The sequence below is a fragment of the Phyllobates terribilis genome, unplaced genomic scaffold (genome assembly GCF_046119375.1).
Source record: "Phyllobates terribilis strain yellow unplaced genomic scaffold, ASM4611937v1 Scaffold_46__1_contigs__length_10046794, whole genome shotgun sequence".
Taxonomy (NCBI): domain Eukaryota; kingdom Metazoa; phylum Chordata; class Amphibia; order Anura; family Dendrobatidae; genus Phyllobates; species Phyllobates terribilis.
The window spans coordinates 5,467,747-5,473,020 of record NW_027362806.1 but is presented as its reverse complement, the minus strand read 5'-3'; the positions used below and the strand labels follow the sequence as shown (position 1 = coordinate 5,473,020).

The window sequence follows — 5,274 nt, the reverse complement described above, 5'->3', positions numbered from 1 at the left end:
GGTGGAGGAGAGATTTAAAAGTGTTGAATAGCTGTTTGGGGTTGTAGGATAAGCAATATATGAGGGTTGTGAAGTATGCATGTTTAGCAGAGGTGAGAGCTGATTTGAATGCAAGTGTTGCTTGTTTGAATGTAGTCATCTTGATAATGTGTTTTCTGCAACCCTGGACGCTTGTCGAAGCTGTTTAGTGAGGTTGTTGTGCCAGTGTTGCCTATTGACTCGTCGTGCTCTGCCATGCATAAGAGGGGCGACCGAGTCAATAGCTGATGCAAGAGTGGTATTGTAGAAAGCAGTGGCGCTGTCTGTGTCATGGAGTGAAGATATGGATGTCAGTGGTAGAATAGTGTCAGAGAGTGTATGAGTGTCTAGATGTGCAAGGTCTCTGCGGGGGTGTGCTAGTTGCTGGACATGGGTGACTGGTGAGGAGGACAGGGATGACAACATGAGTAGATGGTGGTCAGATAGGGGTAGTGGGGAGGTTGTAAGGTTATATAGGGAGCAGAGTTGGGTGAAGATGAGGTCTAGTGTGTGTCCGTCTGTGTGGGTGGCTGAGGAGGACCACTGAGTAATTCCAAAGGATGAAGTAAGCCACAGGAGTTTGGATGCTGCTGGCTGGTGAGTGTCAGTGGGGATGTTGAAATTGCCCATGATGATTGTGTGAATGTCAGCAGAGATAAAGTAAAGAAGCCAGATGGAGAATTGGTCAATAAAGGCAGTGACCGGGCCTGGAGGTCGGTATATGACAGCCACTTGGAGGTTGAAGGGAGAGTAAATGCGGACAGAATGGACTTCAAAAGAAGGTAGAATAAGAGAGGGTAGAGGTGGGATAGGGCTAAAGGTGCAGTTGCTAGAATGGAGTAGACCCACTCCTCCACCATGTCTGTTACCAGGGCGAGGAGTGTGGGTGAAGTGGAGGCCACCGTAACACAGCGCAGCAGGGGAGGCAGTGTCAGAGGGTGTCAACCATGTCTCTGTGATGCCCAGGAAGGAGAGATTGCGAGAGGTAAAGAGGCCATGGACAAAATGGAGCTTGTTGCAGACAGAGCAGGCATTCCAGAGTGCTCCAGAGAGAGGGAGCAGGGGGATGGGCGTCAGGGGCACGGAAATGACGAAGAAGGGTAAAAAAAAAAAGATGCTTCAGGATAAAAATAACTCATACTTTTCCTGAAGCGTCTTCCTCTTGAAAAACTCGGTGTACTTGCCCCTCCTTCCCAAAAAATACATCATGTGCATTACCTTAGAGTACACTAAACTTTGCCGACAGCCTAAAATGCAAGGTTAAAAAATAATGCACAAAACTACAGTGAAGTAGTCGGCAGTCGGCACATCTCTTCCAGGAAACTTAAAAGCCTCTTTTAGTAAACATCAATGACGCTTCTTACTTCAACTGACTCTGTGTCATTTTACCACAGAAGTGCACAAACGAGATACAAAGACTGATACATTCATGTGCTGACATGTCACCTATGTAGTAACTGTTCTCTCCTCTGTGACAGATGCTGGCTAGGGAGGAGTATGGCGCCGGAGTGGACTGGTACGCGCTTGGCCTCATCATAAATGAGATGGTTACCGGTGAGTGCACTTACCATCCTGCACTATTTGATACATCTTCCTCCGGCGCTGAAGACATCATTAGAGAGGTGAGAACAATACGGATATTGGATTTACTACTTAGTAATGTACTGCCATGGTAAATGTACTGAAGCCGCACAGAATAGGCCAATGTACTCTTAATTTTTCCCTTTCTAACCAGCAATGAATCCATTTGAGGATCTACATGAGTACTTGTTTTGCTGGGTAGAAGTGTTTAGTCACTGAGCATTGCTGTCATGGATCTACTGGCAGTCTACAGTCAGTTGGACCTAAGGGCTCTTTCACACGTCCTGATATTTCTGGTCCCGGAGATATGCGTGTCCTTGTGCACCTGTGTGGCACACGTGTGACGCTCATGTGCCACCCGTGTGGCGCATCAGGAGCACACGCACCGGAATTTGGGAATCAGCGGTACAGTTAGCACTGTTTCCAAGCACCGGGAGCAGAACACTGCCCTCATCATTGTCCCTTGCCGACGCTGCGATCGGCACCAGCAGGAGATAATGATGAGAGTAGTAGCAGAGGAGCAGGGGAGAATGACTCCTGCAGCGAGCAGGCCCCGGAGCTGCGCTGAGCTCAGTGACTGACAGGACACCGCTCACTGAGCACAGCTCCTCTGCTGAGCGGTTGCGTGGATTACAGCGGGGGACACTTAGGACAGGTGAGTATAAGGATTTTTTAACTTTTATTCTTATTTTTACAGGTGGAGACACCGGGAGCAGAATTCTACTCTCATCACTATCCCCTGCTGGTGCTGATCGCTGCGCCGGCAGGGAACTATGATGAGGACAGCGTTCAGCACCCGGCGCTTGGGATTAGCTCTAACTGTACCGCTGATTCCCAAGCCCAGAACATGTCACACGGATGGCATCCATGTGCGGTACATGTTTACACAGACCCATTGACTTGAATGGGTCCGTGTGATCCGTGCTGCCGGCTGGCAAAAACTGGCATGTCTGTGTGGATCACACAGACACACGGTCCGTGGAAACACACTGACATGTGCGCGTGTGTCAGTGTCTCCGGTACGTGTGGAAACTGTCACCACACATACTGGATACACAGACGTGTGAAAGAGCCCTAGGGTCTAACGTTGCACTACAGAAGTCCTGTAGAATTGTTCTGTTATAAGATATTTTACCTGCACTGATTGACTATTAAGCATATTTTTCATTTCCAGCTCCTCCAGAGAGATCCCGCCAAGCGCTTAGGAGTCCACAGAAACATCAGAGATCATCCCTTTTTCCAGCATATTGACTGGGTCTCTGTGGAAGCCCTTCAGATGCCCCCACCACACATCCCTGTAGTAAGTAAATGGACAGAAATTGTATCCAGGTCAGGGTGAACTTTTTACTATGTAATCTGCGGACAGCATGAGGAAGAGGTTAAATCACAGATTTCAATGATATGTCACCTGTAATGCTGTGTGCTGTTGTCTACTTACACTGAAAGTTTTATCACCTGGTGATTATCATTGCCAGGACTACAACAGCACATGCTTGCTAGTCCGACTCCGCCTCCTCCTGTGTTAAGCAGCTCAATGTCAATGGACTGTTTACATGCACAGCCTAGTGTGGGCGGGGTTAGCTTTCTCAACTCTGCTAAATTGCTAAATCTGAGAACTCTGTATCAGAACCACTGCACAAAGTAAACTAAGTGATACATTGTTGGATTCAGGGTCTCTTTATCTACATTATGCTGCTCTCAGATAAGGTAGCAAAAACCTGGTGACATATTGTCTTTAATAGATTTACTGTTACATATTATAGAAAATGATACAAGGGTAGCATAGATGTATTTATCTCTGTAAAACTATTCAAGCACCAGATTTTTGTAAAGGCCATGCACCTTGTCATAAATTTGGTGCATTTTACTCCAATACACATTAAACTATTGTTGGCCAAACCCACCGATAACGATAGATTCTACCAACAGTCTAATCTGTATAGGAACCCCCGGACAATTGATTTTTGCGGGAGTTAAGTATCTGACATGTCCAATTCAGGGTTGCCAATCCTTTTGTTCTCATTGAGATAAACCACCTATAGGCATGTCTGGCAGCAGCTCTCACATAGGGAACACCGCAGAGCTCGGGTGAGCGAGGGCCGACATGGTAGCTGGCCAAATATCTGGTGGCAACTTATCTCAGTAAGAACAAAAGGATTGGCAGTCTGAAATTGTACAGCCATCTAATGTTTAAGAAGAGTAAGACTAGTGAATGCAACGCCCAATATATTCTTCTTTAACCATTGTACATAAGAGAAAGTGCTCATGGATAAGGTCGAATTACAGCTCGAATTTGTGCAAAACTGTAATAGGTCTACCAGAAAAGTCTATATATGAGCATGAGCAGTCTTCTCAATCTTCATATACCTCGAGGAGGCATATAGAGGCTTCTGCTGTCCGAATTAGTAGGAATCTGAAAGAAAAAAAATGATGCCAAGTGCCATCGGATTGTGAATTTAATGCCCCTCCATCATTGATTGTGCACAGGGTCTGTACAGAGCACCCGGGTTTGATGTATCTAGCTTCAGCTCTTATGTTCATACACCAACAATCTTTAACGTCATCCTGCATACATTAATGTTTGCTAGCATGAGCCTTGTATGACGGCACACTGGATTAGTGGGTGAGCAGCCTAAAAGGCGGTAATTTGCCAGCCACCAAACGAACCTGGCATAAATGTTTCCCATGAAGATCACCAATCTCACATGACAGAAATATTACAGTATATTACCGATGGAACCTCCCATGATTAGGTAATAAACCAAATATAGTCAATTGCTGTATTGATTCTCATGCTAATTGCAGTACATTGACCAGAAAACCAATATGTAGGATTACTTGAGAATAAAATCTACACAAATGAAGAGCAAAGATTGTGACTTTATTTAATGTGATAAGTCATCATCCTTAAATACTAATCTTCTGTTGTGTTTCATCCAGACATCTGAACCTCATCACCGCCGCAAAAGGTTCCATCTAGGCAAGTTGGAGGCAGCAGAGGCCACAATGTCATCGATCCCCCCAGACAAACAGGCTGCATTCAGAGGGTTTTCATTTGTCAGCTAGAAAACCCTTGAAGACTCACGTGTCATCAGAGATAGTGCCCTCTTGAGTCCCTGGAAGAAGAACAGAAGGAAATGAAGATCATCAGAATATAGGAAGATTGAAGTATGGATCCCAGGATGGGCACTGGCTACAGGGAGTACGACGTGGAGTAAGAAGATTTCTCCAATATCCATCAGGCACTTAACCTCGGGAGGAGCGAAGATGCAACCAGCAAGATGGAGGAGCCAAGAGATGCTTGGTAAGTAGAAGTGCAATAACACCTGCACTTCCCCTCAGTCATAGGCATTTATAACCGGTGACTGCATTTCCTCTCACCCATCATAGCAGCAGATTATGGTGCTGTCCTGAGCTGAGAGGAAATAAAAGGTGCGAGACAGGCCGGCTATTAAGGGGTGGAAGGAGGCCGGACTTTTTTTTTTTTTAATGCCTATGACAATTTTTAAATATACCGGTAATTTACATTCCTCATATTCGTGACAGCAATGACACGGACTGTGAGGAATAAGGTGTGAGATGGCCGGCTATTAAGGGGTGGAAGGAGGCCGGATTTTTTTTTTTTTAAATCATAGCATTTAAAGCTATATTGCTTTGCTATGCAAAATAATTATA

The 5,274-nt window shown here is 45.5% G+C and overlaps 1 long non-coding RNA gene across 1 annotated transcript; it reads left to right on the top strand.

Annotated features, from left to right (window-relative positions):
- Nucleotides 1-1,497: 1,497 nt before the first annotated feature.
- Nucleotides 1,498-4,885, top strand: LOC141191461 (uncharacterized). The gene is made up of 3 exons (XR_012265428.1): nucleotides 1,498-1,640; nucleotides 2,774-2,899; nucleotides 4,540-4,885. It is a non-coding gene; the product is annotated as an uncharacterized lncRNA (long non-coding RNA).
- The last annotated feature ends 389 nt before the right edge of the window (nucleotides 4,886-5,274 follow it).